The sequence below is a fragment of the Arachis hypogaea genome, chromosome 6, assembly GCF_003086295.3.
Source record: "Arachis hypogaea cultivar Tifrunner chromosome 6, arahy.Tifrunner.gnm2.J5K5, whole genome shotgun sequence".
Taxonomy (NCBI): Eukaryota; Viridiplantae; Streptophyta; class Magnoliopsida; order Fabales; family Fabaceae; genus Arachis; species Arachis hypogaea.
In genome coordinates this window covers 47,984,516-48,003,054 of record NC_092041.1, presented here as the reverse complement: position 1 = coordinate 48,003,054, position 18,539 = coordinate 47,984,516, and the positions used below count along the sequence as shown (strand labels likewise).

The following is an 18,539-nucleotide window of genomic DNA, read 5'->3' as shown; positions in this document are numbered from 1 at the left end:
AAGAATTTTATGTCTCGAAAGGTTCTTCAAGCGATGTCGACTAAGATTCCATGTGGTCTTGGTTGGGTAGACCCTCTTCCTCTAAGAGTCCCTTCTGTGGTAGATTCTGAGTATTTAGCTAGGTTCCGTAGGCATTGTAGCATATGTGAAAATAGAGAGTCTGAGAGGGATTATGAATTAGTAGCCCCGGATTCCGAGGAGAGAGTGTGCTTCCCGCCTTTAGATAATTCCGAGAAGCTCTTCTTTTATGCTTATGATTGTTTTTTCTCTAAGCTGAGTGTCCGACTTCCCTTTACCGATCTGGAGTCCGAGGTGTTATGGTCTTGTAACCTTGCCCCTACGCAGCTCCATCCAAATTCTTGGGCGTTTTTAAAGCTGTTTCAACTTTTGTGTCAGTTTTTGGGCGTCTCTCCCTCTGTTTCTCTTTTTTCCTATTTGTTTGTGTTGACGAAGCCGGGGTCGGGTGGAGGGAAGGTATCTTGGGTCTCTTTTAGGGCTAACCAGGGAAGGAAGTTTTGTACCCTGTATGATGAGTCCTTTCATGATTTTAAGAACTTTTATTTCAAGGTCCGGGCTACTGGAGACGTCCGACCTTTCTTTCTAGATGAGAGTGGGGAGCCTTCTTTTCCTCTTTGTTGGCAGGAGAATGTAGTGTCTGCTAAGTATACCTTTGAGAGTCTAGATGAGGTGGAGCAGGCTTTTGTGGGTGTGGTGAGCAGTTTATGGGGTCGGGCACCTCACTTGGACACGAAGAAAATGTTGGGAGATCCAAGCCTTCTCCGTTCCGAGTTAGGTAGTTCCCGACCTCTCCGAGATTCATCTTTTTTAGTATTTTGGTTTTGCTTGTTTTGGCGGAATTTCTGTTGTGGTAATCCTTTTTCTTTTATTTCTGCAGAGATGTCTTCTCAGGCGGATTCCATGAAGTTCCTTCGTCGGACGAAGAAGTCTGTGGCTGCTCGAAATATCGAGGCTGGGGAGGCTTCTGCCCGATCTTCTCCGAAGAAGACTACTGTGGGTGTCACTACTCGGTCGAAGACTATTCCGACTCCCCAGTTCCGACCTATAAGTCAAGATCCTCCGACCTCTGGGCCTGCTACCTCTTCTCCTCCTCCGTCCTCGGGTCCTCCTCCCAAGAAGCAGAAGACCTCTCAAGAGCTTGCGGGTTTTAACGATAAGGATTTCGATGCTCTTGGTTGGATTGAACAGCATATTCTCCCTCAGACTTTTATTTCTACTGATGATGTGTCTATGGAGCACCATTTTCAGTATATGGCGCGGAGCTGTGTCCGGATGGCCAGTCTTCATGCTGCTATTGCCCGGGAGTTCAAGAAATCCCCCATTGGTGCGACCAGCTCCCGACTTGAGAAGGCTCAGTCTGAGTTCGAGAGGATTAGTGAGCTGAAGGCTGCTAGGATTACTGAGCTGGAGGCCTCTTTGGAGAAAGAGAAAGCTAAAGCTACCGCGGCTGTGGCGGTAGCGAAAGCATCTGAGGAGATGGCGAAGGCGGCGACGGAGAATTATACTCGGATATATGCCGAGCTTGTGGAGACAAAGGAGAGGTTGCAATCCGCTCAGGATGATTTTTACGAGCTAGAAGGTCATGTGGCTAAGGGTATGGATGCTATGTTTGAAAATTTGAAGGCTCAGGTCCGGGTTCTTGCTCCTGACCTGGATCTGAGCTTATTTAGTACGGATAACATTGTTGTGGAGGGAAAGATTGTTCCTGCTCCCAACGAGGATGAGGTTCCGGTGTCCGACCCCAAGGTTCCGGTTGCGAACCCGACTTCACCTTTGGCCGGGAATGGATCTGGTGTGGAGGTTTTAAACCGGGATGACGGTGCCGTCGATGCAGTCCCGATTTCTATGTTTCCTCCGCAGCCTTCCGTTGATGTGGAGTCCGGAAAGGACCTTGATCCTCTGTAATCTTTTATTTTTGGTTTTTTGCCCGGCCTGTGGGCTCTTTTGTTTTTGGATGGTTTCTGTGAACGCTTTGGATGCCTTTTTGCTATTAGCTACTTGTAGTAACTTTTTAGCTTATTATGCGGTGTTTTGTTCGCGTTTTGACTTTTTGTTCCGCTTTTATGCTTTTTAGTTGTTTTTGGATAACAACCTTTTAGCTAGCGCTTGAAACTTTTACCCCTTCCTTTGATTTCGTTTTTTCGCTTGTGCTTTTTAGTTGTTTTTGGATAACAACCTTTTAGCTAGCGCTTGAAACTTTTACCCCTTCCTTTGATTTCATTTTTTCGCTTGTGCTTTTTAGTTGTTTTTGTATAGCAACTTTTTAGTAAGCGTTTTCGAAATCTTGGCTTTCGCTGTTTTAGGGCTTCTTTCTCGGATCCGGGTTTTTTCTTGGACCTCGGGCGTTCGAGTACCTCCCTTTGTTGGGTCCGACCTTGTCGTTGGTCGGCCTTTTAAGTTATTTTTGTAATCTCTTTTTATTTGGCTTTTTGAGCCTTTTCAGAGTTGCTTCATAACTTCTCACATTAATTTGAACCTCGTCGCTTTATCTTTTGCCGACCTTGTGTGGTCTCTTGGCAAATGATTTTTTGCGTTTTGCCGAGCATAAATTAATGCGCCTTGGCGGGGTACTTTCTAGGATTTGTTTCATCATGAGGAAGAAGAAAAGAAAATAGAAAAATTTGATTAGTATTAAAAAAGAAAGAATATTTACAGAGTGTTTACCCTTGACTAGGTCGGGTGTCTTATTTAACCGGGTGTCTCATTAAAAAACCCTTGTAGGGAAAAAGAGTACACCTCGGGTTAAATTTTTCTAGCTGTAGTACCGTCTTAGATTACAGGCGTGCCAGGCCCTGGGCAGCTCATTGCCTTCTAGGTCGGATATTTTGTAATAGCCTGTCCCTAAGACTTCTGTTACCTTGTAGGGTCCTTTCCAATTTGCAGCTAGCTTTCCTTCTCCCGACTTTTGTGTTCCGATGTCATTTCGGATTAGAATCAGGTCGTGAATGGAGAAGCTTCGCTTTATTACTTTCTGATTGTATCTGAGGGCCGTTCGCCGTTTTAAGGCTTCTTCTCGGATTCGGGCTCTTTCTCGGACCTCGGGGAGGAGGTCGAGTTCTTCCTTTTGTGCCTGCGGGTTGCCTTCTTCGTTGTAGAAGATGACTCTAGGTGACCCTTCATCTATTTCGATAGGAATCATTGCCTCTATCCCGTAAGCTAGTCGGAATGGCGATTCTCCCGTTGTAGAGTGTGGGGTTGTCCGATATGCCCATAGTACCTGGGGGAGCTCCTCGGCCCATGCCCCTTTGGCCTCTTGGAGTCTTCGTTTTAACCCGGCCAAGATGACTTTATTTGCGGCCTCTGCTTGTCCATTGGCTTGTGGGTGCTCGACTGAGGTTAATTGCTGTTTGATTTTTAGTTCGGTCACCAAGTTCTGAAAACTTGTGTCCGTGAACTGTGTTCCATTGTCTGTTGTGATGGAGTAGGGGACTCCGAACATTGTGACAATGTTTTTGTATAGGAATTTGCGGCTTTTCTGAGCCGTAATGGTGGCTAAGGGTTCAGCTTCGATCCACTTTGTGAAGTAGTCGACCCCTACTATGAGGTATTTGACTTGCCCCGGTCCTTGGGGGAACGGGCCGAGTAGGTCAAGTCCCCATTTTGCGAAGGGCCATGGTGTGGTGATGCTGATAAGGTCTTCTGGTGGTGCCTTGTGGAAATTGGCGTGTTTTTGGCAGGGGGGCATATTTTCACAAATTCCGTTGCGTCTTTCTGTAAGGTCGGCCAGTAGAACCCGGCTCGGACTACTTTTTTGGATAATGCCCGAGCTCCGAGATGGTTCCCACACATGCCTCCGTGGACTTCTTCGAGGACGTTCTTTGTTTCTGAGGTCGGGACGCACCTAAGGAGGGGATTTGAGAATCCTCTTCTGTATAATACGTCGTGAATTAGTGTATAATTCTGGGCGTCTTTCGTGAGTCTTTTAGCTTCCTTTCTTTCGGCGGGAAGAGTTCCCGACTTCAGGTAGTTGAGTATGGGGGTCATCCATCCTTGCTGTTGGTTGGATATATTTAGCGTTTCTTCCTCTCTTAGCACGGAGGGGGATTGTAAGGTTTCCTGGAGGAGACTTCTGTTGTTGCCTCCGGGCTTGGTGCTGGCGAGCTTTGAGAGGGCGTCTGCCCGGGCGTTTTGTTCCCGAGGTATGTGCCGAATCTGTATCTCTGAAAAGTGGCGTAGTTGTTCCTGTGTTTGGTCCAGGTATTTTTTCATGGTGGGGTCTTTGGCCTGGTAGCTTCCATTTACTTGTGACGTGACGACCTGGGAGTCGCTGAAGATCGTGATTTTCTGGGCTCCGACCTCTTTGGCTAGCTTTAGGCCTGCTAGTAGGGCCTCGTATTCGGCTTGGTTGTTCGAAGCCTAGAACTCGAATTTTAGGGATAGTTCTATCCGCGTTCCTTGGTCGCTTTCGAGTATAACCCCGGCTCCGCTTCCAGTTTTGTTTGAAGACCCGTCGACATACAGGTTCCATGAGAGTGGGGTTCCAGGGGTCTTAGTGTATTCTGCGATGAAGTCGGCTAGATACTGAGATTTTATGGCAGTTCGGGTTTCATAGTGGAGGTCGAACTCGGACAGTTCCACCGCCCATTGCAGTATTCGTCCTGCCAGGTCTGTTTTTTGGAGGATGTGTCTCATGGGTTGGTTTGTCCGGACTTTGATGGTGTGGGCTTGAAAGTAGGGACGGAGCCTCCGAGCTGTGAACACTAGGGCGTAGGCGAATTTTTCTATCTTCTGATAGTTTAATTCGGCCCCTTGTAGTGCCTTGCTTACAAAGTATATGGGGTGTTGTCCTTGGTCATTTTCTCGTATTAATGCTGAAGCGACTGCTCGATGTCCAACCGAGAGGTAGAGTACGAGCTCTTCTCCTTTTAAAGGTCGGGTTAGGATTGGTGGCTGCCCGAGGTATTCCTTGAATTCTTGAAAGGCTTTTTCGCACTCCGGGGTCCATGAGAAGGGTTTCCCTTTCTTTAGGAGTGAGTAGAGAGGTAGTGACTTTATTGCTGATCCTGCCAAGAATCTTGATAGGGCGGCTAGCCTTCCATTCAGTTGTTGTACTTCTTTGACACACGTCGGGCTCTTCATATTGAGTATCGCTTGGCATTTGTCCGGGTTTGCTTCGATGCCCCTTTGAGTCAGCATGAAGCCTAAGAACTTTCCGGCTTCTGCGGCGAAGGTGCACTTTGTTGGGTTAAGTCTCATGTTGTGTTTTCTGAGGGTACCGAAGATACTGGTGAGGTCGGTCAGCAAGTTTTTGTCTTCTTGTGTCTTTACCAGCATGTCGTCGACATACACCTCCAGCTGTAATCCGATGTGCTCTGAGAACACTTTGTTCATTAGCCTCTGGTAGGTTGCCCCTGCGTTCTTCAGCCCGAAGGGCATTACTACGTAGCAGTAGTTTGCCCTTGGGGTTATGAACGAGGTCTTTTCTTGGTCGGGTCCGTACATCGGGATTTGATTGTATCCCGAGTATGCGTCCATGAAGGAGAGATATCTATAGCCTGAGGCTGCGTCTACTAAGGCGTCGATGTTTGGTAGTGGATATGGGTCTTTGGGGCAGGCTTTGTTGAGATCCGTGTAATCGACGCACATCCTCCATTTTCCATTGGGCTTTTTCACCAGGACCACGTTTGCGAGCCATAGGGTGTATTTTACTTCCCTAATGAACCCTGCATCTAGCAGTGTTTGTACTTGTTCTTCTATTGCTTGCATGCGCTCGGGTCCGGGCTTTCGGCGTCTTTGTTGGACAGGTCGGGATCCCGGGTAAACTGATAGCTTATGGCACATCAAGTCGGGGCTTTTTCCTGGCATGTCGGAGGCTTTCCAGGCGAAGAGGTCGGAATTCTCCTTTAAGAGGTTTATGAGTTTCTCTTTTAGGCTTGCTTCGAGGTTTGCTCCTATGTTTGTTATTTTTTCAGGTGTGTTCCCAATCTGGACTCTTTCGGTTTCTCCCTCTGGTTGTGGCCGAAGATCTTCTCGGGATTGAACTCGTCCGAGCTCTATTGTGTTGACCTCTTTCCCTTTTAGGCTCAGCCTTTCGTTGTAACATCGCCGTGCTAGTTTTTGGTCGCCTTTTAGGGTAGCAATTCCTTTTGCGGTAGGGAACTTCATACAGAGGTGTGGGGTCGAGACTATAGCTGCCAGTCTGTTTAGGGTTGGTCGCCCAATGAGGGCATTGTATGCTGAAGTGACGTTGACTATAATGTAGTCGATGCTTAATGTTTTAGATTGCTCGCCTCTTCCAAAGGTGGTGTGTAGCGAGATGTATCCTAAGGGATGGATCGGGGTATCCCCTAGCCCAAATAGGTCGGTGGGATAGGCCTTTAGTTCTTTTTCTTCAAGTCCGAGCTTGTCGAAGGCTGTTTTGAACAGGATATCCGCTGAGCTTCCCTGGTCAATCAGGGTTCGATGTAAGTTGGCGTTTGCTAGGATAATGGTGATTACCATTGGATCGTCGTGCCCGGGTATTATCCCTTGAGCATCTTCTCGGGTAAATGAGATAGTAGGTAATTCGGGCAGGGGACTGTCTTCTCGAACGTGATAGACTTCTTTGAGGTGTCTTTTTCGCGAGGATCTGGATGTTCCTCCGCCTGCGAAACCTCCATTTATCATGTGAACGTGCCTTTCAGGGGTTCGCGGGATTTGTTCGGCCCGATCTTCGTTATCTCCCCGCCTTCTCTTCCTGGTTTCTTCTCCTTTCTCTGCTATGTATCTGTCGAGTTTTCCTTCTCTGGCTAGCTTTTCTATAACATTTTTTAGGTCGTAGCAGTCGTTAGTAGAATGACCGTAGAGCTTGTGATATTCACAGTATTCGGACCGATCTCTCCCCGCTCTTTTGTGTCTTAGCGGTCGAGGCGGGGGGATCTTTTCGGTGTGGCATACTTCTCTGTAGATGTCTACCAGGGAGACTCGGAGGGGGGTGTAGTTGTGGTACTTCCGTGGCTTGTCCGAGTTGGGTTCTTCTTTCTTCTTCTGTTCCCGATCTCGATCTCGGAGTGGGTAGGTTGATTCCTTCTTAGAAGAGTCTCTTAGCTGGGAGGTTTCCTCCATGTTGATATATTTTTCTGCCCGCTCCTGCACCTCGTATAGGGAGGTCGGATATCGTTTGGATAGGGATTGGCTAAACGGTCCCTCTTTTAGGCCGTTTGCTAGTCCCATGATGGCTGCTTCAGTGGGCAAGTGTTGTATGTCCAGGCAGGCTTTGTTGAATCGCTCCATGTATTCTCGGAGAGTTTCTTGGTTACCTTGTTTGATCCCGAGTAGACTGGGGGCATGTTTTGTTTTGTCCTTTTGAATAGAGAACCTTGTTAGGAATTTTTTGGTTAGGTCTTCGAAGCTGGTGATTGATCTTGGTGGCAGGTTGTCGAACCACTTCATGGCTGACTTGGTGAGAGTGGTGGGGAAGGCTTTGCACCGAATCGCGTCGGAGGCGTCGACTAGGTACATTCTGCTTCTGAAGTTGCTGAGGTGGTGACTTGGATCGGTGGTGCCGTCGTAAAGGTCCATATCGGGTGGTTTGAAGTTTCGCGGTACCTTCTCCTTCATGATCTCTTGCGTGAAGGGATCATGGTTGCCTTCGGGGGTGGTGCCGCGTTCTGTCCGGTCTTTCAGGTTGGCCTCTATTTTTCGCAGTTTTTCTTCTACTTCTCTGCGCTTTCGAGTCTCCCTTCTCAGATCTTGTTCAGTTTCTTTCTGCTTCTTTATGTCCTCTTCGAGTTATTTCAGTCGGTTTTGTTGTGCCCGGACTGCTTCTAGAATTTCCGAGCTCTTCTCTTTTTCGGAATTTTGTGGATCTTTGTTTGGGAGTGATGTCTTTGGGCGATTCTGTTTGTTTCCTCCTGGAGTGCGTGGTGATAGAGGGTTGTCCGGTCGTTCTCCGGTGTCAATTTCGTCCTCTTGTTCAGATGCAGTGCGGTCATTGTTGTGAGGGTCGTCCGCCATGGTAGAGGGATGACTTCCAGGTCCCCGGCAACGGCGCCAATGTTCCGAGGGTTACCTGAAACGTGTAGCTCGGTCGTCTTGGAAAGGCCCGAGGTGGGGGTTCAGGGACCTGAGCTTGATATGTAGAGTGGTTGGCGGTTGTACCTGCAATGACACTCCGATGCTTAAGTTAGCATGGGTCCAAGCAGATATGTGTAGAATGTGGAATGAATGCCATACCTGGGTGCTCCAGTGTATTTATAGTAGTTGGCCGTGATCTTCCCTGGATAAGATATTCTTATCTTATCTTATCTTTGGGAGTTTTATCTCTATCTTTGTGGAACCGCCTTTTCTAGGCCTTTTCGGCCTTTAGGTTTTGGGCTGCGTTCCTTTTGATGGGCATTCCTTGCTTTATTGTCCGAGGTCCGACCTTTAGGCGTGAGCCTTAGGACGAGGTCGGACCTTTTATGATTTGCCGAGTTTGGAGGAGTCCGGTCAGGGTATGAACAAATAGCACAAGAGCAGATAATTGAGAGGGTTAGCCGCACACTTAAACAAAAATAATTTAGATTAACTTAATATTAGTCTTAGAAACAACAATTTTCACAAATCTATCCATTTTTTTTGGTTCGTTTCTTATGCATATGTAATATGGTTGAGATCATAATTATCATTAGTTTTGTCCTTGTTAGAAATTATAAAACAGTAAAATTTCACATTATAACTTGAAAAGAGATATATATTTTTTTCCTCACAATACAAGAAAAATAATAAAAAGAAAAAGAGTGATATTCAAATTGATTATTGAAAAAGGAGAGAGGTGATAGTTATAGATATAACGTAATGGTGTGGAGATGAAAGTAGCTTGAAAAATACTAAACATTAGGTTAATTTCATTTAGTATAAAATTAATTCAACACATAACATCACATTCTATGTTCTAAGGAAACGTCACTTTTATAAAATAGTGTGAAAATTTCACAATGAGGCATCGCATCCATGTGAATTTTGTGTGAAGCAGTAATTAGCATAATTAAAGTTGGTTAATATTAAAATTTTCCATAACTATATAAATTCACCCAAAAAGGCAGACAGTTTCACTACAAAAAAAGGCCTATGGTTACGGTAAAAAACCATGATCATAGCTAGTAAAAAGGGTGATCATAGATCTATGGTCACGGTTTTAGACTTATGGTCATGGTTTTTTACCGTAGCCTATTCTAGCGTGGCCATAGGTTTATGGTCATAGTTTTTTTATCTATAGTCACGGTTTCTATGGTAACGGTTATAATTTTCAAATTCAGGCACTTTAGGCCATGTTTTTTCACCGTAACCATAGGTTAATCTATGGTGACGCAAAAAAATTGTGACCATAGTCTTATCTATGGTCACAGTTTTCACCGTGACGATAGCATCTATGGTCACCCATGCTTAAAACCATGACCATAGTATTTTCTATGGTCATGGTTTTCACCATGACAATAGGCTCTGTGGTCACCTGCTCACCCCTCCTTAAATAGTGAGCATAGCCTTATCTAAAACGGTGACCATAGCCTCTATGGTCACCCCTCCTTACAACCGTGACCATAGCCTTTTGGGACCTTCTCCCATATTGTCCAGTTAGTGTTTGAGCCTTTGTCTGTTCACAGTGAATGTCCGCTTTGAGCTTTCTTTCATTATTTTTATGTGTCCAGAAGGTGAGACCCTTGTGACAAGAAAGGGTCCTAACCATCTTGATTTGAGTTTTCCAGGGAAGAGTCTCAGTTTGGAGTTGTAGAGGAGTACTTGCTATCCTTCTTCAAAACTTCTTGGTGCCATATTGAGATCATGCTTTTTCTTTGCCCACTCCTTATAGATCTTGGCGTTTTCATAGGCTTGAGACCTGAACTCCTCCAATTCTTGCAGTTGCAAAATCCTTTTCTCACCAGTGGCAGCACTATCAAGATTTAGTAATTTGAGGGCCCAGAATGTTTTGTGTTCCAGCTCCAAGGGTAGATGACAAGCCTTTCCATACACCAATTGATAAGGGGACATCCCAATTGGTGTTTTAAAGGCTGTCTTATATGCCCAAAGAGCATCATCCAACTTTTTCAACCAGTCATTTCTTGATGCTCCCACAGTGTTTTCTAGGAACCTTTTTATCTCTCTGTTGGAGATCTCTGTTGCCTACTTGTTTTGAGGTGATAAGGTGTGGCAACCTTGTGCTTTACCCCATATCTTAGGAGAAGAGTCTCTAATGGTCTGTTGCAGAAATGACTTCCTCCATCACTGATGAGAGCTCGTGGAACTCCAAATCGGCTAAAGATATTATTTTTGAGGAAGTTCATGACCACTTTGTTATCATTTGTTGGAGTTGCAATGGCCTCTACCCACTTAGATACATAGTCTACTGCCACCAAAATATACTTATTTGAATATGAGGTTGGGAATGGTCCCATGAAATTGATCCCCATACATCAAACAATTCAAGTTCTAAGATGAAGTGTTGTGGCATCTCATTTCTTTTGGGCAAATTTCCAGCCCTTTGGCATTCATTGCAGCTCTTCACTAGCTCTTTTGCATCCCTGAAAATGGTGGGCCAAAAGAATCCACACTGCAGCACTTTGGTTACGGTTCTTTTCCCTCCAAAGTGGCCTCGATAGCAGGACCCATGGCAATTCCATAGGACTTCTAGTCCCTCTTCCTCTAAAATGCATCTTCTAAGTACTTCATCTGAACATTTTTTGAAGAGATAGGGTTCATCTAAGATGAAATACTTAGCATCATTAATGAGCTTTCTTCTTTGATCTTTGTTGATCCCTGGGGGCACATCCCCAGTTGCTTTAAAATTAGCAATGTTTGCGAACCAGGGTGCTTTGTGAACCAACATTAATTGCTCATCTGGAAAGGACTTATTCACGCTTGAATCGTGTGTGCCATCTTCCTCATGGGGAATCCTTGACAGGTGATCTGCTACTTTGTTCTCGACACCTCTCTTATCTTTAATCTCAATGCTGAACTCTTGCAGCAATAAAATCCACCTTATCAGCCTTGGTTTTGACTCTTGCTTGGCAAGTAGATATTTTAGTGCTGCATGATCAGTAAAAAACAATCACTTTAGAGCCAATGAGATATGATCTAAATTTATCAAATGCAAACACTATTGCCAGTAATTCTTTTTCAGTTGTGGTATAGTTCCTTTGGGTTTCATTGAGAACCTTGCTAGCATAATATATAACATGTACTAAATTATCTTTCCTCTGCCCCCAACACTTCCCCAATAGCAAAGTCTGATGCGTCACACATCAGTTCGAAAGGTAGATCCAAGTCAGGTGGGGCAATGATGGGTGCCGAAGAAAGCTTTCCTTTCAGATTTTCAAAAGCTAGCATACATTCTTGATCGAATACAAAAGGTGCATCAGAGGCTAGTAGATTACTCAAGGGTTTAGCAATTTTTGAAAAATCCTTGATGAACCTTCTGTAAAAACCCACGTGTCCTAAGAAGCTCCTAATTGCTTTGACATTACTAGGTGGGGATAATTTTTCAGTTAATTCTATCTTAGCTCTGTCCACGTCTATGTCCTTATTGGAGATTTTGTGGCCAAGGACCATCCCTTCTGTTACCATGAAGTGGCATTTCTCCCAATTTAGGACTAGGTTAGTCTCTTTACACCTCCTTAGCACCAAGGCTAGATGATGTAAGCAATTTGGAAAGGAGTTTCCAAACACTGAAAAGTCGTCCATGAACACTTCGATGAATTTTTCAATCATGTCTGAGAAGATAGACAGCATGCATCTTTGGAAAGTTGCAGGTGCGTTGCATAATCCAAAAGGCACGCGTTTGTAAGCAAAGACTCCATATGGGCAAGTAAAAGATGTTTTCTCTTGATCCCTTGGATTAACTACTATCTGGTTGTAGCCAGAGTAGCCATCCAAGAAGCAGTAGTAAGCATGCCCAGAAAGTCTTTCCAGCATTTGGTCCATGAAGGGAAGTGGAAAATGATCTTTTCTGGTGGCTTCATTGAGCTTTCTCTAATCAATACACATTCTCCATCCAGTGACAGTTCTTGTAGGGATGAGCTCTTCCTTTCATTGGGCACTACAGTGATGCCTCCTTTCTTGGGAGCCACTTGAACGGGGCTCACCCATGGGCTATCCAAAATTGGGTAAATTACCCCTCCCTGCCATAGCTTCATGACTTCCTTCTGCACCACCTCTTTCATGACTGGATTCAGCCTCCTTTGGGGTTGAATGGAGGGTTTGGCATCATCTTCCAACAATATCTTATGCATGTATATGGATGAACTGATTCCCTTTAAGTCAGCAAGGGTCCATTCAATGTCATCTTTACGTGTTTGCAACACTTTGATTAATTCTTCCTCCTGTTCTTTGCTGAGAGATGAATTTATGATCACTGGGTAACTTTCATTGTTTCCCAAGTATGCATATTTGAGGGAGGGTGGTAATGCTTTCAGTTTAAGCTTGGGTGCTTCTTTTTCTTCATTATTCTCTTCTGATGTGCGCTGGACAAGAACTTCGACTGCTGCAACCTCTTCGTTTGATGTGGGGTCCTCTCCTGATATTTCCTCAATTTCTTCCTCCTCATAGGTCACTTGTACTAAGACTTCCACTGAATCCAACCTCATGCATTCTCCTAGTGATTCCCATGGGTAGCTCAAGGCTTTGAACACATTGAATACCATTTTTTCATCATGTAACCTAAGGGTAAGTTCACCCTTTTGGACATCTATGATGGCTCCGGCAATAGCTAAGAATGGCCTTCCCAAAATGATAGAGGCTTTGGCTTCTTCCTCCATATCCAACACTACAAAGTCTGTTGGGAAGATGAAATATCCCACCTTTACTAACAAGTCTTCCACTACTCCTTGGGGAAACTTGAATGATTGGTCTGCCAATTAAAGGGCCATTCTTGTTGGTTTAGCCTCCTCAATCCTCATTCTTCTTATCATTACTAAGGACATCAGATTTATGCTGGCTCCCAAATCACATAAGGCTTTTTCCACTGTGATTTCTCCTATGATACAGGGGATTTGGAAGCTCCCAGGGTCCTTCAATTTCTGGGGTAGCTTGTATTGAATGACAGCACTACATTCCTCAGTTAGTACAACAGTCTCATCATTCTTCCAACTTCTCTTCTTGGTCATCAATTCCTTTAAGAACTTAGCATAGAGCGGCATCTGCTCTATTGCCTCAACAAAGGGTATGTTAATCTGTAGTCTCTTAAAAAACTTCCAAGAATTGTGAGAATTGGCTATCATTTCCACTCTTTTTCAATTGTTGAAGGTATGGAGCTTTTGGAATATATGGCTTCAATACTTCTTCTTCTTGATGTGAGTTGGGAGCAGGAGCTCATGCTTCCTCTTGTCTTTCTTTATTTTTATCCGTTTTCTTCTCTTGTGTTTCCTTTGATGTCTCCTTCAATTCCCTTCCACTCCTGAGTGTGATAGCTTTACATTCCTCCTTTGGGTTTGCATTAGTGTTGTTACAAAGGCTGTGGTTTGGAACTTGCCTGAATAGGTAGCTAATCTGTGTCTCAAGCTTCTTGATGGCTGCATCCTGATTTTGCATGTTGGATCGCACTTCCTCCCAGAACGCTCTACTGTCCTAAACTTCCTTGCATATGTCTTCAAGTAGAGTCTCAATCCTGAAGAGCCTATCTTCAGATGACGATGGTGAGTTGAGGTTAGAGGGTTGAGAATGGCCATTTTGGGTCTGATATGGATGTTGGGAAGAGTTGTTGGGTGGGTGTTGATATGGCCTTTGAGTTGAATGTTGATAGGCTGCATTGTTATTTTGGTTGGGGTTGCGACGCCTCTGATCTTGGCCTTGGTCTTGCTGGTTTTCCCACCGAAAATTTGGGTGGTTCTTCTAACCAGGATTATACGTCTTGGAGTATGGATCGTAGGACTGTCTGGATGAGTTTCCAACATAATTGGCTTGTTCCTAGTCACCTCCTTCCTCTGTATTCATTCCTTCTTGAGTTGGTGGTGAGGTGGTGACTGCTGCAACTTGATTCCTTTTCATATGCTTGGTAAGGGCAGCCAATTGCTTAGTAATCATCTTATTTTGAGCTAGCAATGCATCCATATAACTTAGCTCCATTACTCCTCAGTTGTTGCTCCTATCAGATGAATAGAAAAACTCATTGTTGGCTATAGTTTCTATGATGTCTATGGCTTCTTCAATTGTCTTCTTCTTGTTTAGAGATCCCCCTGAAGAATGATACAATGCCTTCTTTGATTCATAGGAGAAGCCTTCATAGAAAATGTGTAGCTGCGCCCATTCATTGAACATGTCTGGTGGGCACCTTCTTGTCAAGTCTTTGTATCTCTCCCATGCTTCATAGAGAGTTTCACCATCTTGTTGCCTGAATGTTTGGACCTCAGCCCTTAATCTATTGACTATTTGAGGAGGATAGAATCTCACTAAGAACTTATTCACCACATCTTCCCAAGTCGTCAGACTCTCCCTTGGAAAGGATTCTAGCCATTTAGATACTTTATCCCTAAGAGAGAAGGGGGACAAGAGCAATCTATAGGTGTCGGGATGAACACCATTTGACTTCACAGTATCACATATTCTTAGGAAAGTGGTTAAGTGTCGATTAGGGTCTTCTTGGGCGCCTCCTCCAAATGAGAAATTGTTCTGAACAAGGGTAATGAGTTGAGGTTTCAATTTAAAGTTATTGGCATGTATGGTTGGTTTTTGGATGCTACTTCCATATTTTTCGGGATTTGGATTAATGTAAGAGCCTAGAACTCTTCTCTCCTGTCCAGCATGGTTTGCTGCACCATTTCTGGCATGGTTATGTGTCTCCTCTTCATGGTGGTTCTCCATATTCTCCTTCATGTCTATCTCTAAGTTTTCGTCTTCTTCCTCTGCACCAACAACCTTCTTCCCTCTTGCTTCCCTCCTTAATCTAAGGAAGGTCCTCTTAGGTTCAGATTCAAAGGAGGTTGAAGCTCCTCTTCTTCTACCTGTCATACAATCATTAGATCACACAAGCAAGAGAAAAGTGAAGAAATCACTCCTGTTAAGATTACTATTAGTGTGAGTGTCGCAATTTATCAAACAGTTAGTGGATTAGTTGAACAGGAATGTAAATAACTAAGCAAATAAACAAAAGAGAATAATAAAAGAAAATAGCTAATACTAGAAGTAAATACCAGAAAGCATTTCTAGCATGATCTATTTATTCCTCTTCCAGGGTTCTAAGGAGATCCACTTATGGAGAGCCTCTTTTCCAAGATGACTAACCAATTGGATGAAGATCGAAAGCTTTCTAGTAAAATCAATAGAAAAGAAAGAGGAAGAAGAATGAAAACTACAATTGATCAATCAAATTACAACAGAGCTCCCTAACCCAATGAAAAGGGGTTTAGTTGTTCATAGCTCTGGAAATGGAAAGCAGAAATGAAGAGTGCCTTGTAAATTTGCAGAGAAAGTAAATATACAGAGTGTTTACAATTTCTTGGATCCTCCAGATCCTAACTTCAATCACCTTTTAGTTCAAAACTACTCCTATATATACTACTCCTCTGATCTTCTATTAGCTCTGCAAGTCTTGGATATGGGCCTTTGATCTTTAGTTGAAGCAATTACAGTCTTCAGTGGGCTTAGCTTTGCTTGTAGAAAGAAGTTAAGTCAGGCATGTTTCGCATTTAGTCAAGGCGTTAGTGGTGTTAACGTTAAGTATAAATTCTGGCTCGAAGATGTTAGTGACACTAACTTTGTCACTAACGTCCCAACCCCTTTTAGCTACATTAACTCTAACGTTAGTGGCACTAACGTGACCACTAATGTAGCCTTTCCTAACCTTCGATAGCGTTATTGGTGCTAACATCGCCAATAATGCTACAACCTTGCCTTTCTCCCATGTTAATGGTCCACGTTAGTGATACTAACGTGGCCATCAACGTAGGCATGCCATGACACGAAGACGTTACTGACACTAACTTTGTCACTGACGTGACAAAACTCCTTCCCTTCCACATTAGTGCTCATGTTAATGGCATTAACATGGCCACTAACATGGGCATACTGGCCATCTCCAACGTTAGTGACTGGTGCACAGAATTGCAATCACACTTTTCACAACTCCGTACAACTAACCCAGCAGATGTATTGGGTTGTTCAAGTTTTCATAATTTTTCAAAATCAAATCTTTTTCAAATCATATCTTTTCAATCATATATTTCCAAAATCAATTTCTTTCCAATTTCAAAAATACTTGCTAACAATTAATGATTTGCTTCAACATTTCAAGTATGTTGCCTTTTCTGCTGAGAAAGGTTTAATGTTTATCTTTTCTTGTTAGCCAAGTCATTGATTTTAAAAATCAAATCTTTTTAAATTGTTTTTCAATCATATCTTTTTAAAACTATATATTTTCAATCATATCTTTTTAATCACATCTTTTTCAAAATAAGTTTTCAATCATATCTTTTTGATTTCTAATTTCAAAATCTTTTTCAAAAATCACTTTATCTCTTTCCCAATCATATTTTTCGAAAATCATTCTTCAATTTTTCAAAATGTTTTTAAAATCTTTTTAAATTTATTTTCGAAAATTTCTTCCCTTCTTCTCACATCCTTCTATTTATGGACTAACATGTACAATTCGAACTCTATCTTTCTAAGTTCGAATTCTTCTACCTCTTCCTTCTATTTTTCTTTTCCTCTGACACCTCAAGGAATCTCTATACTGTGACATAGAGGATTCCATATTTTCTTGTTCTCTTCTCTTTCATATGAGCAGGAGCAAAGACAAAAGCATTCTTGTTGAGGCTGACCCTGAACCTGAAAGGACCTTGAAGCAAAAACTAAGAGACGTTAAAGCACAACTCTCTGTGGAGGACCTAACAGAAATCTTCAAAGAAGAAGACATGGCAGCCGAAAATAACAACAATGCCAACAATGCAAGGAAGGTGCTGGGTGACTTTACTGCACCTACTCCCGACTTCTATGGGAGAAGCATCTCTATCCCTGCCATTGGAGCAAACAACTTTGAGCTTAAGCCTCAATTAGTTTCTCTAATGCAATAAAATTACAAGTTCTATGGACTTCCATTGGAAGATCCTCATCAGATTTTAGCTGAATTCTTGCAAATCTGTGACACTGTTAAGACTAATGGGGTTGACCCTGAGGTCTACAGACTTATGCTATTCCCTTTTGCTGTAAGAGACAGAGCTAGAATGTGGTTGGACTCACAACCTAAAGAAAGCATGAACTCTTGGGAAAAGCTAGTCAATGCCTTCTTGGCAAAGTTCTTTCCACCTCAAAAATTGAGTAAGCTTAGAGTGGAAGTCCAAACCTTCAGACAGAAGGAAGATGAATCCCTCTATGAAGCTTGGGAAAGATACAAACAATTGATCAGAAAGTGTCCTTCTGACATGCTTTTTGAGTGGAGCATCATAGGTATCTTCTATGATGATCTGTCTGAACTATCCAAGATGTCATTGGATAGCTCTGCTGGAGGATCTCTTCATCTAAAGAAGACGCCTGCAGAAGCTCAAGAACTCATTGAAATGGTTGCAAATAACCAATTCATGTACACTTCTGAAAGGAATCCTGTGAACAATGGGACGAATTAGAAGAAAGGAGTTCTTGAGATTGATACTCTGAATGCCATATTAGCTCAGAACAAAATATTGACTCAGCAAGTCAATATGATTTCTCAAAGTCTGTCTGGAATGCAAGCTGCACCAGGCAGTACTAAGGACGCTTCATCTGAAGAAGAAGCTTATGATCCTGAGAACCCTTCAATGGAAGAGGTGAATTACATGGGAGAACCTTATGGAAACACCTATAATCGTTCATGGAGAAGTCATCCAAATCTCTCATGGACGGATCAACAGAGACCTCAACAAGGTTTCAACAACAATAATGGTGGAAGAAACAGGTTTATCAATGGCAAGCCTTTTCCATCATCTTCTCAGCAACAGACAGAGAATCCTAAGCAGAGCCACTCTGACTTAGCAACCATGGTTTCTGATCTAATCAAAACCACTCAAAGTTTCATGACTGAAACAAGGTCCTCCATTAGAAACTTGGAGGCACAAGTGGGTCAGCTGAGTAAGAAAGTTACCGAACTCCCTCCTAGTACTCTTCCAAGCAATACAGAAGAGAATCCAAAAGGAGAGTGTAAGGCCATCAACATGGCCGAACTTGGAGAGGAGAAAGAGCCAGTGAGCGCCACTGAGGAAGACCTCAATGGACGTCCACTGGCCTCCAATGAGTTCCCTAATGAGGAACCATGGGAATCTGAGGCTCACACTGAGACCATAGAGATTCCATTGGATTTACTTCTGCCATTCATGAGCTCTGATGAGTATTCTTCCTCTGAAGAGGATGAAGATGTCACTGAAGAGAAAGTTGCTAAGTACCTTGGAGCAATCATGAAGCTAAATGACAAGTTATTTGGTAATGAGACTTGGGAGGATGAACCCCCTTTGCTCACCAAAGAACTGGATGACTTGTCTAGGCAGAAACTACCTCAAAAGAGACAGGACCCTGGGAAGTTCTCAATACCTTGTACAATAGGCACCATGACCTTCAAGAAGGCTCTGTGTGACCTAAGGTCAAGCATAAACCTCATGCCTCTCTCT

At 43.4% G+C, this 18,539-nt stretch overlaps 1 non-coding gene across 1 annotated transcript; it reads right to left on the bottom strand.

Moving 5' to 3' along the window:
* Positions 1-17,222: 17,222 nt before the first annotated feature.
* LOC112700340 (small nucleolar RNA R71) lies at positions 17,223-17,330 on the bottom strand. Its single transcript, XR_003153248.1, has one exon. It is a non-coding gene; the product is annotated as a small nucleolar RNA R71 (small nucleolar RNA).
* Between the last annotated feature and the right edge of the window lie 1,209 nt (positions 17,331-18,539).